This window comes from Bactrocera dorsalis, chromosome 2 (assembly GCF_023373825.1).
Source record: "Bactrocera dorsalis isolate Fly_Bdor chromosome 2, ASM2337382v1, whole genome shotgun sequence".
NCBI classification, from domain to species: Eukaryota; Metazoa; Arthropoda; class Insecta; order Diptera; family Tephritidae; genus Bactrocera; species Bactrocera dorsalis.
The window spans coordinates 98,093,992-98,115,318 of NC_064304.1; the positions used below are offsets into that span (position 1 = coordinate 98,093,992).

Genomic DNA, 21,327 nt, shown 5'->3' on the forward strand with positions numbered 1-21,327 from the left:
AATCCCTCTTGGCCCAAATACACTTTTGCAACGTTTTTGCCAATCCTCGAAACAGCTGTTAAAGTCAATTTCTGGAATTGCCTTCAATGCGATTCACGTTTAAGCGTCTTCAATTGACTCAAAACGATTCCCCCGAAGCGGTCGTTTGAGTTTGCTGAATAGCCAGAAGTCACAGGGAGTTAAATCAGGCGAATACGGTAGTTGCGGCACGATATACTTACCTTGAAATTTTGGCGAAAAACTCTGGCAAAATCAATGCAGTATGCGACGGTGCATTATCGTGGAGCAAAAACCAAGAGTTGTCGGCCATAATTCTGGCCTCGTTATACGTTTAGCTTCACAAAAAGGACGCATAAGACTCAAATAGTATTCCTTCTTGACAATTTGGCCGGCCGTAAGGAATTCGAAGTTCATCACACCTCGAAAATCGAAGTAACCCTTGCTTTTTGACCTGCTTTAACGTGGCCTTTTCGGCTTCGGCTCACCTTTTTCACGATATTCGGGAGACTGATCGTTTGTTCCCGGGTCGTAAGCAAAGATCCAAGACTCATCGCCAGTAATAATACGTTTCATGACATCCTGGTAGCCGGAAAGCATTGTTTCACAGACCTTAACGCGATGCCGTATTAGGAAAAACTTGAGTGGTTTTGGTACCAATTGAGTTTTCACTTTCCTTATGTCCAAATGATCTTTCACAATGGTTTTCACTTTTCTTTCCGTAATTCCAACGATTCCAGTAAGATATCAGACTGTTAATCGTTGATTATTTTTTAGCACCAATTTTATTAACGTGTTGATCATTAGTTGTTGTTGATGGCCGTCCTGAACCTTGTTTGTCGTCAACGAGTTATCGACCCTTTTTGAACAACTTGTACCAATCAAAAACACTTGCTCTCAACAAAGGCCTTTTCCAACATTCTGAACGTTTCGGACTAGAAATTCGATTCTGCACACAAAATTTAATGGAACTTCTTTGCTGAATCATCATCATCGTAAAAAACGCCGAAAGCTTCAGAAAGACAAACGCTAATTGAACTAAGGTAGGATAGAAAAGTAGAATGGATGTTTGACGACGCACCCACGTTTTTGGAAGCCCATAGTGAAAGAACCCACAGGGACCAAAATCCATTCTATTGTCTGCGCTCTAAACCAACCTGTGCTCCGAGAGATCGTCAAAAAACCAACAATAGTTCAAATTCTTTTCCTATAGATAGCTTTGTATTCGCTTCTATAGTCTCTTCTTGTTGTTGTAACGGGTCCCTAATTCCCATTATGACATGGTAAGGATAAGATAAGTGGTCATCGACGTCATTCAACGCTCGGCCCAGCAAACGTGCTGTTTCGACGGGGTCGGACGAAAGGGAGTACGGTGTCAGATGCGTAGCGCTAGAAGGGCGTACAAACAGGTGGCTAATATCATGGATGTATTCTAGATAAGTAGAAGTTTAACCTGCTACAGTATCCAGAACGAAGCTGCGCAAGATAAGTTCTATAGTCTCTTCTTATACTACAGCCAAAGGCATGTAAATTTCCGCTTTTCCAGAGCCTATGTTAATTGTAAACTGGTCCCCGCACTAGCTAGTGTATCTGCTTCACAGTTACCAGGAATAACACTGTGTTCTGAAACCATTGCGGGTTTATCATAAAATAGGATGTTAGGTCCACGAAAAGGTCAACGAATAAGAAGGCTGTAATTCAAAGCCAGTTTCAGTATGTTATTTTTAAAGGTAACGAAATATTAAGAAAAAAAATGCGATTCAATTTTGAAACTCAAATTTTAAGATTAAACATACATCTTTGTTATATAATAATTAATTTCAAAGAAGTTAATGCCAACGCCAAATCAGCATTAACGGCGAAGCGCTAACCACAAGAAATAATGACATAAGACGAGAATAAGCAATCCAAGGGCTAATTTCCAGCTCATAAAGAAAATAGTTACTGGCCAGCGCAGATTATAGTACAATCATCATCAAAGCAGGCAGCAAGGCGGTTGCACAAAATAATCAACTCTAGCAGTATTAGGCGAATATAAAGTAATTTACAATATTTTTATAGGCAAATCGGCTCAATGCGACTACAGCAAGCCCGTGTACAGACGAGACGAACTAGAAACCAACAGGTCTGTTGCCGGTTTTGGCCGAAAGCAACAAAAAAAGAAGATACAACGAACAAGCGATAGAAGGCTTTGTAGAATTTCCCAGCAATGATTTGATTTATGACCTGGAATACTAGAAAATGAGCAACAATATGCGAACCGCATAACATACCAAGTATGGAGAAGCGGGAAATGTGAAAAGCGCGAAACGCCATAGTGAGAAGCTTCAGCATAAATAATAATATCATTAAGCTGCAAAGGCAAAAAGTAACCAACTAAGCTGCACGAATATGAACAGAGCGCATAAAGAAAAAGTTGCGCTATAAAGACGAGCGGTTGGCGGCCAAGAAACCAACTGGCAAGCGTAGAGGCCAATGTCAGTGGCACTGGAACTCGTTACGACGTTCTGCGTTCGCGCAGATAACTGTAAATGTCAGCTTGTTTTACTAGTTCCAATTAAACGTACACAGCCACAAGCCAAAAGTGGCCAGTTGGTATTCAGAAAGCATGCCAGCAAGATCACTGCTCGTTGCAGCCACACAAACACACACATATACATATATATATACATATTATATATGTGCATATTTATCTATATTTGTGCATATTTCAATGCGGAAAAGCGTACAGCTGCCCATGTTGCACGTTCATATAGAAGGCTTAGTGGCCGCTTGCAGCAACACGTTGGCATTCATTGCATGTGTTTGCTTACCGATTTAATGTGCAATTCCAGTTTTCGCATGAATGTTGCAACATAGTACTTGTTTAGTATACTTGGAATTTGGTATGGCCTATCAAGCAGAAATTCTCGCAGTGACCGCATGCGGAATGTCTCTAAACATGGCCAAAAACAAACGCAGTACCAAGTAGGAAGCAAACACGCACCGCCCGACATTAATAGCAAACAGCTGAAGTAGGCTGTATAAGCCTTGTAGAGCCTTTGCAGAGCGTAGTGGTGAGTTTGTGATTTAGTTTTGTGAAAGACAGAAGTGGTCAACGGCTTTATTTAGAAATATGGGAGTGTTGGATGAAAATAATAATTATAAAATAACTGTTTATTTAACTAAACAAACTCAATTAATACCACCGTAATAAAGCCTAGCCACCTTAATCCGGAACCTTTTTAATTTTTACACCTTTAAAGACGCCCAGAACTTCTTCACAACCACCTGTCTCTGCTACTGCCAGCTTGAATTAGCTGCAAGTAGCAGTTTGGCAAGTATCTGCGGTAGTATTGCAACAGAAGAGGTTAACAAGCAGTTAGCATATATTAATTTCTATGACATTAAAGGGAATAAAATAATATTTTTCTTGATTTTGCACGATATGTTCATATGGCAGACATATGCTATATTGGTCTAATCGGAAAAATTTCTCCCGAGATTATAGCATAACTGCGGACAATAATTCATGCCAAATTTCGTGAAGATATCTTGTAAAATGAAAAAGTTTTTCATACAAGGACTTGATGTTGCACGATCAGTTTGTATGGCAGCTATTTGCTAAAGTGGTCCGATCTAAACAATTTGTTCAGAGATTGTAGCATTACTGGGGACAATAATCCATGCCAAATTTCGTGAAGATATCTTGTGAAATGAAAAAGTTTTCCATACAAGGACTTGATGTTGCACGATCAGTTTGTATGGCAGCTATATGCTAAACTGATACGAACTCAACAATTTGTTCGGAGATTGTCGCCTTGCTTCAGATAATAATCCATGCCAAATTTCGTAAAGATATCATGCCAAATAAAAAAGTTTTCCATACAAGCAGTTAATTTTGCTCGTTCAGTTTAGATGGCAACTAAATGCTAAAACAGCCCGATAGTGTCAGTTCCAATAAATGAGCAACTTTTTAAGCAGGAAAGGACATGTGCAAAATTTTTGATCGATATCCAAAAAAAACTGGCGGACTAATTAGTATTTAATATACAAAGATACGGTCCTGGCTAAATCGACTCAGCTTGTCACGTTGATTACTTTCATATATAGGAATACATATTAGGCACTCCAATACAATATTTCTTTCTGTGTGTAACAAACTTGATGCCATAGAACATACAAAGTATGCAGTAGCATGCCTTAAACAGAAAGTAGAGTGCCACAAATGGTGAAAATTCACATGCTGAGATCGCAAAGGTCAAGCGAGTTCTAACGAAATAAAACTGGCCATTCTGTGGCAGTTATGTTGTGTGCAGCTGTATGGCGCTGACGATGCTTTCTATGTAATGGCATGAGCATTGCAGTTGACTTGTTTTACAACGAACTAGATTTATTGCATTCCACAAGCGGAAGTGCTGTGTTGTGGCAGCTAAATGAGGAAATACTGAAGACATTTATATTTAAACTAAAACTTCGAAATATTAAGTATTAAAATATTGCAAAAGCAAAAATATTAATATTCGAGTTCAAAGAAAGTGTAATAAAATTCATTTGAAGAGTGACTGTTTTTGTTTTGCTTGGTATAAATGTTGGTAGATGGTCAAAAACATTGCATCCGGCCAAATAAACACTAAAGTCGGTATTAGAAAATATTTTTTTCCAAAAATTTCAGAATTTCTTTGCTAATAGTATATGTTTTTAACAATAAAAATAAATTCTTATAAAATATTTCATTTTTATATGAGAAAAAAATGTTGAAAGTCTGTTTTTTACCCGAAAAACCCCCAAAAAAATTGCTCGCTCGAAACCGGTTTTAGACCTATAGTCTCTTAGCCAAAATTGTTCAGAATGTTTCGTAGAAGATTCTTCGCATCCAGGATTTTTTTATTTTTTTGGCTAAACATTTTTCAAAAAATTAAAAAAAAAAATTTTACTAAGAATTGCAGTCAAACTTCTAAGCATATAATGGAAAACAAAAAACCAAGAACCAAAGCACACGAAAAAACATTACTGTGCCTACCACAATAAAAAAAAGTTATTCGCACAACTATCATACAATATTATTATTGTTAATGTAATTTTCTAATAAAAATAAAACATAGAATTCAGCAAGCTTTGCTTTGGACCATGCTGGAGCTACTACATTTAGTTGGCTTTAATCAGCTCTCTCACTTTAAACACAGCTATACCAATTTCAGCTAACTCCCCCCTTTCACTCACTTCCACATATACTAACTGCGACTTTCATACGAACACATTTCACTCACTCGCTGCCGACAACACAATACCCACACGCCAGTACAATTCCAGTCAAGCTCGCGTGTTGTTGCTGCCACTTTCCAGTCAGACTACTTTAAGTTCGTTCACATTGAAACCTCAATTCGGTCAGTTGAATAAGTTGTTAGCTGTTTCGGCTTGTATTGTTGTTATTCTTCGTTTTTCATGTGATCGCCACATTTCGTAGAGGTAAATGGCTTGGCCAAAACGCGGATAAAGTATGTGTACATAAACAGCAAAATCGTCCGAACAAACGATCAACACAACAATGCACACAACCAAAGACGGCTCTCTTCGTTCTGTCACGTGCTCTCTTGGGCAGTTCAAGCGCTCGTACGATCATCTACGAACACTATAATTAACGCACTCTTCAACTGTCACAATCGACGATTCACTTCCTCTTTTGCCGAAGTGTTTGCAGAGATGCTTGCCGAACGAGTAGACAAACCACCAGCCAACCACGTTTATCTAAGCCACATTTCCCGCTTTCTTAGAAGTTAGTGAACTTACCTCGGTTAACTAGAAATAAATAGACAAGCATGTGTGTGTATGTATGTGTATATTCGTGACGTTTATGTTCACAAGAATAGTGTGGCTCGTTCTTTTTATGGTTGCAAGTCATAAAATTGGCATATATAGCCTATAATCATTTGGGGATACGGCGTGTTAAATGCGCTTATATCGGCATAAAGCAGTTTGAAGCATAATTGCCGCTACAACGGTTATGTGATGGGTCAGTGAAGGTGCACCGGCATAACATGGAACACCAGGAAGGCGATAAACTCTTGATAACGTTTGATTTAGTTGCTGTGTAAATTGTTATTTCACTATTAAGTGATCATATTTCATAAGTAATGCTGATGTATTTAGAGGTCTTCACAGGGTATTAAAAAGTCTTCAAATTGATTTTGAGCAGCCAGTTTGTATTTGATTTCGGCGCTTCCATTTTTCATAAGTACTTTTTGAGGGGGCCTTCAGCTCATTCAGCGAATTTTGTTTTATCTCTTCGATCGACTGAAAACGGGTTCCACGGTGCGGAAATTTCAGTTTAAAGAACAAAAACAAATCACCCGGATCCGAATCTTGTGAATACGGTGGTTGTTCGATGGCATTCATTGCGTTTTGGCTTTAAATTCGGTCACAATCGTGACTCGATCCGACGGTGCATTATCATTGTGTAAAACCAATGAATTGTTCTTTCACATTCTGGCCATTTTCGACGAGTTTCCAACCAAATAGAACTCTTTATTGACTTTCTGTCTCTCTGCATGTCCAAAGAGACCTGTTTGCGGTACTCTTTTTGAAAAAAAAAAATCAGCTTTATCGGGAGGAGTCGAGCAAGAACGCGTTTCATACCCAAAATATACACCAAAATCATTCGAGCGGACTCGCGAGCGATGCCGAGCTCTCTTGCCATCTCTCAAACACTTGTCTGACGATTTTCGAGCACCATATCCTTCACTGGTAGTGAACGAGAGCGAGGGCAAGACGAAATATCTCCTGCCATCACTCAAACAGTCATCACAATCGAAACAATGGCATGGTCGTGTCGTCCGAACGTGCGAAAACACTTCAGATCTGAAAGTATTCGACGCAATACTCGCCAAGGGAAGCAAAGGAAGAGGAAGACCTCCAATCAGTTGGAAAAAACAGATGGAGAAAAACCTGGCTGCGCTTGGAATCTCCAATTGGCGCCACCTTGCGAGAAGAAGAAACGACTGGCGCGTTGTTGTTAACTCGGCTATAACCGCGTAAGCGTTGTCTACGCCAATAAAGAAGAAGAAGAATTAAGAACAGTTGTACGAACTTAGCAAAAATCATTTTTTTAATAACATTTATCCGAGGAAATTAATTACAACTGCCAGGTGATTTTTTATCACAATGCATGTAGAGATATTTTTTAGGATCCCCGACATTTCCTGCTAAACTTTATTAAACTACTGAAATCACCCATCATACCTTTTCACACTTCCAACTCTAATTATATCCGTTTGCTCATATAAAACCGGAATTTTTCTACGGTCATTCATAGCAATTAAGAAATCTGAAGTCAAGTCAATCAACTTTGTCCATTAGATATTTAATAATTTGTCATTTGTGTGCGCTAATAACGCGCAAATGGTACTTAACGGTAAACACATATTTAAGCAGCTCAAGTGATTAATCTCGCGCGCGTTACTTGAAACATTTTCCTTTTGACAAATAACACACGAACAGACTTCAAGCATTCTTTGAACATCTGCAGAAAAGAGCGATTAGCGTGTGGCAACACTACATATAGCAAGAAACGAAAAATGAAATCAAAAACCAAAAAACAAGAATCGCGCTGCACGATCTCAACGCGATCATTAAGCCGTCAAGCCATGCGCAGACGCTTTCAAGCGGCTCTATAGCTAGGCGCTGGTTGTTGTCAGCTGGCGCAAAACCTGTGATGTCACTGACCTTTAAGACTATTTTATGCTTGGCTTTACAAGCTCTTGGCTTTTGTGCGCTGTGTGTTCTGTGCTTTTTGCCTTAGTTCGCCTCTTTCGTTTTTAGTATTATATTTTCTTTTACTTTCTAGCTGTTTGGCTGTTCTATGCTTAAATGGTTAAGTTCTTGCAATACGCTTCTGCGGCAATAAAGAAATATCATTAACATTTTATGTGCGACTCAAGATAGTTTCTTAAGACATTGCTGAGTGTTTACTTGGTTTCTTGATACTGTTGCTGATAATAACTAACTAATACAGCTGTGGTAACTGAAGCTGTGGCAACTGAGATTTAAGACACTACACAAACATCATTTGCAATTGCAAAGTATTAGCAATTCATCAATCACTTTATTCCAGCAATAAAATAAGAGGAGCAAAACAGCACTTTCCAACACTTGCCACACAGCTGCAAGTAAATGAGTCGAGAGAGTCATGTTCAATTTGAACGACAACGTCATCAACGCCAGCCCGGCCGTATTGTGTGAACGTGCGGCAAATGTCAAAAATCTACATACAAATGTCAATTAACTTCATTTTGCTTTCAATTAAAATGATTTTTTAATTAAATTTTGCACATTGAATGACTGGACCAATGTAAAGCGGCGACGGCGGCAGCGACACAGTGGACGGCATACTGGCTGATTGGTTGGTTGGCTGGCTGGCTGGCCAGATGGATGGCTGCATTGGTGTGCAGTCAGCAAAATGCCAGTTTATAAGCATCTGTTGATAGAATTCTTTATTCGATTTGTAAATGTGCTCTTGTTTTGTTTTGCCACATGCTAGACTGCGCCGGTGGCGCGCAACCAATAAATAAAAGCTGGCTGAAAAAAAATACGCGCGAAATGAATAGCAATGAATACTAATTGAAACAGTGTATTGAAAAATTCAATGGGAAATTTCCCAATACATGTGTGGGTAGGCATACATATGTATGTGTATGGGCATTAGAGCAAGTCTATTTTTTTTTGTCAATAAAATCGTGTATGCGAGAAATGTACAAGATCATTCTGAACAACTTTGCTTAAGAGACTAAGAGTCTAAAACCGGTTTTGAGCCAGTGATTTTTAAGCAAATTATAAAAAATATAAATAATCGCTTATTAGAGAGATTTTTGTATATCCCATCCGATCAATTCCGACAAATGCACAATAGAATATTAAAAATTATGTACATAAATATTATTCGGGTGTCTCAAATACTAAGGAACTAAGGAAAAAATAAATAAATAAATAAATTTTTATATAAAACAACTTCGGCTCAAAACCGCTTTCTCAAAACCGGTTGTAAACCCATAGTTTCTTAGACAAAGTTTTTCAGATTGATCCGCAGTACATTTCCCCGCACACTCGAATTTATAAAAAAAAAAAAAATTCCGCATATGCGATTTTTCGTTTTTTGGCGCCCTGTGAATCGACCTGCTCTAATGCACATACTTGTATATACATAAGTGGGCACTGAGTTTTTGTTGTGAAATTTTTAAATTGATTTTCTACAACAATAACAAATTTAGAAAAAAATGTAATTATAACAATTACGTATTATAAAAAATTTCTTAATTTAATTGAGATGTCAATGTTACTATTTCAGACTATTACATATATTTAAATCTGCGAGCTAAAAGACTCTGAATTCTATTTTTCATCTAATAAATAAATAAAATAATATTTAATTAAGTTTTAGAGGCTTACTGGACATAATATTTTTCGCACAGCCTAATTAATTGAGTATATTAAGACTACAATTGAAAAAGTGATTGCCTTTCGCCTTTCGCACAGCCAGCTACTCGGTTAACTATAGGCTCTACAAACGATCAGCCATTATATTAGCTCTGGGCTTCATTTTGTATTTTGTTTAACAATTAAAATTCAGTAGCTGATTGCTACTTTATCAAAGCACACAACCATATGTACAGTCTGGACAACAACCTACACAGTCATATTTAAACTGGATATCAATTATGCGTTCAACACCCCAAACTGGGCACACATAATCAAAGCCCTGCATGAAATACGCGCACCTGAATACCTCATAAACATCATAACGAGTTATTTTAAAAACAGAAGGCGGACTTTTGGTACGAACGAAGACACTAAGAGCTACTTTAACTCTAGTGGAGTACGCCAAGGCTCAGTATTACACACAGTATTATGGAAGCCCAGGTATGACGGGGTGTTAAAAAAGATAGCAACCAATAGACGTGAAACTAATTTTTTTTTTTAAATTTCATAATGGTAGCAGTGACCAAAATAAGGAATAATATAAATAAGAAATAAATGAAATGAGAGCTTAAATGATATCCGCTAATGGTTCTCTTCAGTAAAAATTTTCTGCAATTCGAGCAATAAATGCTTTCTGGACTATATCAACTGACGCAGCTGAAGTATTAGCCAGTATGCCAGTATTTTTTATACTCTCGCAACAAAGTTGCTAAGGAGAGTATTATAGTTTTGTTCACATAACGGTTGTTTGTAAGTCCTAAAACTAAAAGAGTCAGATATAGGGTTATATATAGCAAAGTGATCAGGGTGACGAGTAGAGTTGAAATCCGGATGTCTGTCTGTCCGTCCGTCCGTCCGTCTGTCCGTCCGTGCAAGCTGTAACTTGAGTAAAAATTGAGATATCATGATGAAACTTGGTACATGTATTTCTTGGCTCCATAAGAAGGTTAAGTTCGAAGATGGGCAAAATTGGCCAACTGCCACGCCCACAAAATGGCGGAAACCGAAAACCTATAAAGTGTCATAACTAAGCCATAAATAAAGATATTAAAGTGAAATTTGGCACAAACCATCGCATTAGGGAGGGGCATATCTTAATCTAATTTTTTTGGAAAAGTGGGCGTAGCCCCGCCCCTACTAAGTTTTTTGTACATATCTCGGAAACTACTATAGCTATGTCAACCAAACTCTACAGAGTCGTTTCCTTCAGGTATTTCCATATACAGTTCAAAAATGGAAGAAATCGGATAAAATCCACGCCCACCTCCCATACAAAGGTTATGTTGAAAATCACTAAAAGTGCGTTAACCGACTAACAAAAAACGTCAGAAACACTAAATTTTACAGAAGAAATGGCAGAAGGAAGCTGCACCCAGGCTTTTTTAAAAATCGAAAATGGGCGTGGCGTCGCCCACTTATGGACCAAAAACCATATCTCAGGAAGTACTCGACCGATCTCAATGAAATTTGGTATATAATATTCTCTTAACACCCTGATGATATGTACGAAATATGGGCGAAATCGGTTCACAACCACGCCTTCTTCCGATATAACGCTATTTTGAATTCCATCTGATTCCTTCTCTGTATAATACAATATATACATTATGAACCAAAATAAACAAATATGTTAATGACGGATAATGAAATCTCGATTATCACTTTATCATGCGAGAGTATAAAATGTTCGGTGACACCTTTCTTTCTTGTTTCTTTTTTTTTTGGGTAAAAACAGTGAATGACCGTTAGCGTAATTTTGCAAAATAAATTTCTAGCTAATTTATTGACACACAATTAATTGTTTACGATCAATATTTCGTTTATGTAATTTACACAACGAAGAGTCAAGAGACTAAAAACAAAAACAAAGATTACTTTACTTCGACCTGAACTTTTTTCCAAATGAAAATATTTTTTTTTTTAACTTGATATATAGTATAAATATTAATACAGGTAAATTTATAATTAATTAATTTATATTTATGGATTTTAAAGTGCGAAAAAAATGGTTTGAATTATACATATGTTACGTATTACTCATGCAAGGCATTAAATGACGTAGGCGTTTCGGCTAAATTCGCATTTCAAGTAATTTTATTCGAGACCGAAACAACATTTTTGCATTATTCCGAACGAGAGTAATGAACGTCTGCGCCTAAAGGGTCAAATATGGATATTGCAATCGACGAAAACAATTTAAAAATTGTTGACCCATTTTCTTTTACTTTTTAGCGCTTGTATAAACAAGCTATAAAGCACTTATGTGGGTTAATCGACGGACTTGTCATTTTTAATAGGATTTTTAATAAGAATACATTTTCAAAATTCACACAAATAAAATTCGAACAATGTTTTGTACTTGACTTGACTTCTTTTTAATATACTTATAAATTTTTACTTACATAATTGTTTAGATATTAAATGTGTGAATAAAAATTGGCCTCAGCTGTGCTTACCTGCAAAGAAAATAAAAATAAAAGTTAATATTCATTATTAAAGAAGAGTATTATAAAAAAAACTAAAGCAATTTTCGAAGATTAAAATTTGTTTTTGTTCGCTAATCTCGCATTAAAAAAAGCAACCCTCATATTAAGGTTATTTTGTGCAATCTTTTATAGTAAAAAAGGCAAAAATTTCCACTAAACCAACACTAATAATTTTTCTCATCAAAAATCACATTGTCAAGCTCAGCAAGCAAGCTTTAATTATATTTTATTTTTTTCCATAATTAAAAATAATTATGCATACAAAATTTACTAAAGTATTAAAGAAACTAACCCCCATAACACACATAACTAGCATAAGCACTTGAATACCAAAACTTCGGCAACAATTTTCTTAATTATTACACTGTCGATAACACTTTACGAAGCATATTGTCGATAACAGTGCCTTCTGCTGACACTTCACGACAGCATAGTACATATGTAAACCGTATTAATAAATATGTTTCATAAATTATTAAGAACTAATCAACTCAGAGGCACCAAAATACACACACTCCAGCACATTTGGCATGCAAAAGGTTGCGAAAGACACACAAAATTGCAAAATTGTGTTTCACTAAGAATATCAGCACACTAACCAGGCCCACATTTGGTACACTCAGTCAAAATTAAATGTCAACAAAATTTGCAATTTGTCTTAGAGCCTTTCCTCAGCGATATGAAAGGCAGCATCGGCGCAACGAGCTAATGCGATCAACATATACGACCAACACTTGCCACACAAATTACAAACACAAAATAAGATTAACAACAAGTTAGTATGTAAGTGTTAAAATTGTAGGGTTTAAAGGCCCAAAAGTATGCTACATTAAAAATTACAACGAAAAATTATCAAACTTAAGCAACAACACTATATTTACCACACATACCTTGGCACATACGCGTACTATTAAAACTTAATAAGTATTTATGAGAGACTCATATCATTATCATTTGCATGCGTTGATGATTATGATGGTAATCGAGTTAAATGACGGTATTTTAATATGCCAATAATGTGGCGTGTGCTAAAATGGTACTTAGCATGATTTGACGCCCAAAAACCTAAATGACACGGAGCTCAAGACTTTGTAAGAACTTTGGCGCCAATGAGGCAATATATGCATGGTAATCGACAAGTAAAAATAGTGTTAAAAAAATTTTAAAATTTTAGATTTTTAATTTTTGAAGTAACTATAATGTAAAAAAAATATATAAAAAATTTTGGATTTTTAGTTTTTGAAAAAAATTTCAATTTGTTAAACCACTCCAGCCGTCTGTATCTATACGAACTATACTCAGTTTTTGAGTTATGGATTTGAAATTTTACGTGCGGCTCTTTCTCAACAAGAATTTGCACATTTGTAGGAATGACAGATATCGGACCATTACAGCATATAGCTGTCATACAAACTAAACGTTCGAAATCGAGCGTTTGTATGGAAAACTTTTTTATTTGTCGAGATATCTTGACGAAATTTTACTCGAATTATTGTTCAAAGCAACGGTACAATCTCTGAAAAAATTATGCAAATCGAGTCATTATAGCATATAGCTGCCATACAAAGTGAACTTTCGAAATCAAGCGCTTATATAGAAAACTTTTTCAATTGACGAGATATCTTTACCAAATTTGGCATAGGTTATTGGCTAAGACAACCTTACAATCTCGGAAGAAATTTGTCAGATCGGACCACTACAGCATATAGCTGTCATACAAACTAAACGTTCGAAATCGAGCGTTTGTATGGAAAACTTTTTTATTTGTCGAGATATCTTGACGAAATTTTACACTAATTATTGTTCAAAGCAACGGTACAATCTCCGTAGAAATTATGCAAATCGAGTCATTATAGCATATAGCTTCCATACAAAGTGACCGATCCAAGTGCTTGTAAGCAACTTTTTGTATTAGTGAAGGGTATTATAAATCTTCAAGGCAACCGAAAGTTAACGGTTTTTTTTATTTTGTTTTGTTTTTTGTTATATCCTTTATTTGGTTATTAGCTGATTTATTTGACAATGAAGTCTACTCCCAGGCGTTCACAGCAGCTTATTAAATAGAGATATGAATTGCTTGTGCCACATTTATTTTCCATTGGCAACTAACTTGCGCACTTAAAAACTTGAACGTTTATCTATATAGTATATGTGACTTTCATATTTCTTTGCAACGCTGAAGTAATAAAAACACAATATTAAAGAAATAAAACTTTTTTTGGCGGCTGTTGACAAATTACCACCATAAGGGCGGGCAACAACTTGACGGCACAATTACAAGCAACAATTCAAATATAATGTCGAAATATATAAAAAGCGAGTGTGAAGAGCAGTTTTTCCGCGTCTGGCAATTTACCAGCAATAAATATGACAATTTCATTAGTTAGATGAAGCGAGCTGATGTCATACCAGCACACAGAGAGCAAAGGCGAGAGTAAGAGAAAGAGGATGTGTATGTATAAATATATGTCTGTACATATAAAGTAAGCAAAAACAAGCATTTATAGCAACAAACTCAACGGTAATATACTGACATATACCGCTGAATGCAAACGAAATGCACAAAATTTAAGGCTTTGAGGCGGCCTACAGTAAGCAATTTAGCAAAAAAAAATTGACCATTTATGCCAGCAGCTCAAAATATTCTAATGCTTTTTAAATTAAACTCCATTTTTCGTATGACAAAAATATGCAGCGCCTGACGGTATGCAACAGAAATATATTAAGCCACGAAAACACACACTCCACGCGAATTGCTACAATCGCTGGTCAAACGCTCGAATGCCTCTAAATACTGCATGCTTCATTAGCACTTAAAAGTTTGACACGGACAAACACGAACACGAGCAGAGCACTAGCCTAGTAGTGAACTATGAGAGAAACGCTCGGCATAGCATGGTTGCAAAATTGGTAGGTACAGTCTATTATAACGCTCTGCGCTGGATTGATATACTATATGTACTTACAGTCATATTCATAAGAAAAAAAATGTTTGCTTTAAAAAAATTCAAGTTTAACCGTTAATTACCTTTCGGTATACGTAAAAATCGTCATAGACCTCTTTTGAAGAGCATTCTATTTCCTAGAAAATACACAAAACAAAATATTTTTTCAAATAGTAGGAAGCGTGTTAAACACTTTTCCTACTGATAATAAGAAAAAAGTAGAAACCCGTTAAGCGTAGGATCAGCGCGTTACAATAAAGAGCTCATATATGGAGAGCCTTGCTCTATCAACCAAATTTTCGATGTACCAAGCGCTCAAAAAAAATATTATTCTTTTTTGACCCACCCTACTATACACACAAATAGTTGCCAACAAACTTTGCCAAATTTGTCAACACTTAATTTCGTTTGCACACAATTTTACTTTTTATGCTTTGGCATTTTTTGCGAATGTCCGTTGATAGATATGTATAAATGCTGGCGTACACTCTGCCACAAACTCATACAAATAACTTTATTTGTATTTTTCCAATATAGTAACGATTCGTACATACACAGATGCCTATGTGTGTGTGTGTGTATACTAACAAGTCTCTCACACATATGGGCATCTCTCACGCCCAAGCATAGAAAATAAAAATACACACCCTACAGTACGGCGACCATCCTTCATCATTACTTTTCTAATGGCTGCAAGTTTGTTTGTGACTCACTGTGCAAATATTTACAAAGCATTGCCGGAGCTGTAGAGTTGCCAAATGTTTCAAAACAAAATCAAAAATCAAAGATTAAAAAAATACAAAAATTAAAAAAAAAATTTAAAAAAAATTAAAAAAAAAAAATTTAAAAAAAAAATTAAAAAAATTAAAAAAAAAAAATTAAAAAAATTAAAAAAAAAATTAAAAAAAAAAATTAATTAATGGAATATTGGATATTTGTACAGTTTTCTTTAGCACGTCCAACCTTTAAAAACAACTCGACAACAGCGCCATCTGCAGCTTGCTTTCTCTTATGTGGAATTTGGCAAGCCTAGTCTTCAAAATATGCGCAATGCCTATCAACATCTATTGACTGGATGCTGTTCAGAATAGACTACATAGCGACGTTGTTAAACGCTCCAGAAATATCCAGGAATGCTCCAAGAGCCTGTTCCTTATATTCAAGATCCCTTTCGAGTACTAGTTTATGGAGTGCAGTCCCTACTGATGCGCCCTTCATATATACGTGCTGCGCCTTGGACAAGCTTCTAGAAGACATTACTGTCCTAATGTGCGCATCCATGATATTCTCTAGTATTTTCAGCAGAAAGGAAGTTAAGCGTATAGGCATAAGCTATTTTGAGCGGGTTGGTTTGCTTCTAACTGCCTTCGATATGAAAACTACCCTAGCCTCTCTGCAAGAGTGTGGCACATAGCTGAACTTCATGGCTCTCCTGAAAATCGCCTTTAGCCTTGACACTCTTAGATAGAGCGCGTTCTGTAACATTGTTGGAATGATTCCGTCCGTACTGGGAGCTCAAGTTAGTACGAATAATTGTTTTACAGATACAACCTTGAAAATTTGCGCGCTCGAGGTCAGCTACACATATAGTCAACTTTGAAGACAATTTTTTCGAAACTCTGTTTTCAAAGTCGGTTGTCCAAAGGTTTTTATAAAAATTTATACAGATCTTCAAGATATAATTTACAAGTTCTTGAAAGGACAGTAACTAGTTTATGGTCTTAATTAAAACACATACTGTTTTCTTTATTACTTTTGATGATACTGAGAGAAGGTTCACAGTGAGGCAGCTTTTTTCCTTGGGACTGACGTCAATAAAATAAAAGAATTGGTGCTTGAGAATTGACTATTAACCGTCAGAGATCTTACTGGCACCATTGGAACTTGGGAAGGATCAGAGCGAACCATTTTTAAAGAACATTTGGGCCTAAGAAAAGTCAAAGATCGATTGATTCCAAAATAACTATTTTTTTTTGGAAAAACAACGTCGCATTAACGTCAGTGAAACAATGCTGCCAAGATGTCATGAAACGTATTATTACCGGCGATGAGGCTTGGAGCAAGGCTTACGACCCGGAAACAGGCGATCAATCGGTCGAATATCGTGACAAAGGTGAGCCGAAGCCGAAAAAGCCACGTCAAAGCAGCTCAAAAATCAAGGTTATGTTGACAGTTTTCTTCGATTATCGACCTGTGGTGCACTCCGAATTCCTTCTGACTAGCCAAACTTTCAACAACAAATAATAGTGTTATGCGTCGTATGCGCGAAACTATTCGTAAAACGAGGCCGGAATTATGGACCAACAATTCATGGTTTTTGCACCACGATAATGTACCGTCGCACACGGCATTAATTCCCCGTGAGTTTTCGCCAAATTTTCAGCAAATATCGTGCAGCAGCCAGCCTATTCATCTGATTTAGCTACATGTGACTTCGGGCTATCCAGCTAACTCAAACGACCGCTACGAAACTACCTTAATGGCTGCAACCTCGGCCTGGAATACACTGCTATAGTAGAGAAGCCTAAAACAGGAATTGATAAAGAGGTCGTGACAGTAAACCCCTCCACCAACCTTCCTGGCAAGCTTTGACTCATCGATGAAGAAGTTCGCAGCCCCTCTCCTCCAACAGCTTCTTTCCCCTCACAACTCCCGCGCCGGTATATGAGTAGAGAAGGAGCCGCCGGAGTTCGGTTTGGCGACTCCATATTACATTAAAGTATGACAGAATTTGGAAATAATCTTCGCTATTTTTTTTTCGAAATTTCATCATACTTGTACAGTTGGCAACTCTGCGGTTACACGAACTGCATTTCATTCAACGGCATTGCTTTGCACACATATTTGAAAGGACACGAAGACAGCGGAAAAGTATGTAAGTGCCTGCATGTAAACAGCATTTCCTTTAGGGAAGCCAAATACCTTTCTACATATTCTACAAAAAGGAAAAGGTATGTGTTTCTTTGCAAATATAGTTTAACACTTTCGGCACGTAGGCATCATCATATTCGTTACGTTGCCGCCGAATGTGCGCTCGTGCGCTTAACTTGTCACATATGTACGACGACATACTAGTTTGTACTAGAGTGGGTAAGCAGTCGGGCAAAGGAGCGTAGATACTATAAACCAGTCAATAAACAACAACCACAACACTTAGTTACTCACACCGGCGCTTAATGCCACAGACACATATCCTTTAAAACTTAATAGCTCTTCGGTTAGCAAAAGTTTTTTATGGCTTGCTTTTGTTTTCGCCCTCGTCTTCATCTTCGTCTTCGTTCAATTGGTCAATATAAAGTTTCTTATTTTTTGTTGTCCTCTATATTGGAGTACGGACTTGCAAGGCGTTGCATATGGCCAACGGGCGTCCTGCACTCTCGGTCAATTTAATTTCGTATAATTTGTGCGCCGAGGCAATGGAGCACGTACGGGCGACATGACGTTCTTAACGCCACGCCACTCGAAGGATCTGCCACAGCATACGTCTACATCTGAGGGTTAGCTGTGTTAGGCTGGTGGTGCTGGTGCGTATGGGAGCATAAACTCTTGAATGCTGGACGCGTGGCTGCTGGCCCAAAGAAATATGCTTGCATGCTGCTTCACTAAAGTGAACTAAAGTGAATGTACTGATGATATGGCGGAGGACACATTCCTCTCTCCTCTACTGTCATCACGCGTATGTTGTATGCTCAATGTCGTGCAGCGTCGTCGATACTTTTATAGCCAATGGGAATTTAATATTATTTTATTGAAAAAGGATGATAGCAAAACAAACCACACACATACACACTCGCAGCCTTTTGATGACACTTCTAATGGATGGAAAAAAACATAGTGGGAGGATAAACTATGTATCTGACCAGCGTACAGCCAAAGGGCAAGCCATAATAGCATAAAAGGAGTGGGGCGGGGGGAGGAGTGAGTGTCGAGCGCAAACATGAGGGTCCATCATACATACTCGTCTCGTTTATGAGAAGCAATGTCGATTGAAGTGTGTGCTGCTGCTTGCTGGGTGTGAGCATAGAAAAGTTGATTATAAAATGATGACTTCACACTTTGTGTGCACAAGTATGTATGTGTATAAGTGTATACGTGTGTTGTGTAAATAATTTTGCTATCCTTTTAAGACTTAATGTATCTACATATATGCAAGCAAACAAGCAGCCAACTCATTTGCGCTGTCACTTGTCGCTTGCGGCGAAACGAGGCAGTTTTGTTTTGGCAGTACAAATACTAAATGGTTGAGCGAGCGAAGCCAGCCAAAGAATCTACAAGTAGAGGCGCATATATGCACATCATGAAGGGTATGTGTGTGCGTGTGGGAACGCCAAGTGTGGCGACGCCGCTGATGACAGCATAATGGCAGACAAGAGGCAGCAGGCAACAGGCGTAGGCGACGGCGCTGGTAGTCGTTATAAATATTCATACAAACATACATACTTATATACATACATACATACATAAATACTTATATACATACATGTACATACATATATTTACACACACATACACACGTGTATGAGCGCACTATGCCAAAACGCGCAATGCCACTTCGCCTCGCCCATTCTTCTTCTTCGTCCTATTACATCATGCATTTTCGCCTTTTTGCGCTCGTGTCTCTTGATCCTTTCTTTTTTTTTGTATTTGTCTGTGTAATTTAATACTCTCAGTATATTAAATTTTGCCACTTCATTATGTACACAGCCGTAGGAGTGTGGCGGACTAGGGATAATATAACATGGCTCATAATGAAAAGGTTCAGCCAAGTAATACTACGTGGTGGGAAGCCAACACGCCCAAAAGTATGCTGTTGAAAGTATTATTATTATTAATTGTCAAGTGTAAGCGGGCACTGTGGCAAGTTGTGGTGAAAAAAACTAACTAAACGAAAACTAAGAATAAATTGTTGCATAAATTGTGGGCCAATAAAGGGTAATTAATTTGACGCGCGGTTTTTAGGTGCCTGGTTCGATTATGCGTCATAAGGGGTCTAGAAATTGATTGATTTTTGAAAATTATTATGATTCCTTACTATACTATAACTCACAGATTGACCAATATGTGCAACAAAAAATCAACCATATGGACTAGAGTCCGCATTTTGGGTCGTTCACTAAGTATTTTCCTTTGATGACAACAGCTGATCCCTTTCGCAGTCAACTTCACACTTAATCAATTTACCGTTATATATTTTAACAGCTGATTTGGTAAGGCTTGCCTGTGAAAATTTTATAAATTTTTGAAGCCTCTAAAGCAAGCTCCCTCCTTAAGGAGTTATATGGGTTTCTTGGGGTAAAAACAGCCTTTTTTCAACAATTTTTTCTCATATAAAAAATTAAATATTTTACTAGAATTTTTTATTGTTACAAATATACAATATTAACAAAGAAATTCTGAAATAAAAAAAAAAAATATATATAAACTCGGCCCACGCCATTTTCGGTGACTCATCGGAACTGCTTAAAGGATCATCTAAAGTGAAAAATACGTGCTTTAGTTAAAACCTTAACTTAGAACTTAGATGAACGAAAAAACAGAAAATTTTATTAAAAAAAAATTTAAATTTTAATGAAAATTTCACTTTTTTTTTTATTTTTTTTTTTTTTTTTTGTAAAATAGTTGTAATCGAAAAAAAATATTTCGTCTAAGTCTTGAAGAATTATATGTCAAAAATCGATTCTTTGAAACCCTTCCTTAAACCCATGTAACCCCTTAATACCTATGCGCGTTCTGTCAAATCAGTTTGTTTACAGCAGCTGCTTAAGTCGGTACTCCTCACCAGTACGTTGCCAACTTTAGAATGGATAAAAATATCGAACGAAGAATTTGTCTCAAATTTTTTTATTTCTAACCAAATTTCGTCCTCGGAATCCGTGAATGTGTTGGAAAAAGCTTACAGTGATTCCATTTTATCAAAAGCACAAGCCTGCGAGTGGTATAAAGCCTTCAAAGCTGCTGCAGAGATCGTTGAATGCCTTGTTCTGGACGCCCTTCAACCTGTAGAGGTACTGATGAAAATATTAAAGAAAAAATATTGAAGGATATGGTGCTTGAAAATCGTCAGGCAAGTGTTAGAGAGTTGGCAGGAGAGCTCGACGTCTCTCGCTAGCCCGTTCGACTGATTTTGGTGGATATTTTGGGTAGAAAACGCGTTCTTGCTCGACTCCTCCCGATAAAGCTGCATTTTTTCCAAAGGGAGTACCGTAAACAGATCACTTTGGACATGATAGAACGTGTGATTGCCGATCCCACATTCATAGAGAACATTATATCTGCCGATGAGACACGTGTTTATGATTTTGATAAGCAAACAAGTCAATAATCATCGGAATGGAAAAGAAAACACAAGCCGAAGCCAAAAAAAACACCACGACAAAGCCGCTCAAGAATCAAGGTGATAAATGCAAGCAAATGGTAGTCGAAAAAGTCTTTTCGTTTTTTGTCAGTAG

General features: G+C 37.1%; 1 protein-coding gene across 7 annotated transcripts in view; it reads right to left on the minus strand.

Annotated features, from left to right (window-relative positions):
- LOC105231691 (maternal protein pumilio) overlaps nucleotides 1–21,327 on the minus strand; it is a 417,346-nt gene that overhangs the window by 231,459 nt on the left and 164,560 nt on the right. The window lies entirely within an intron of this gene.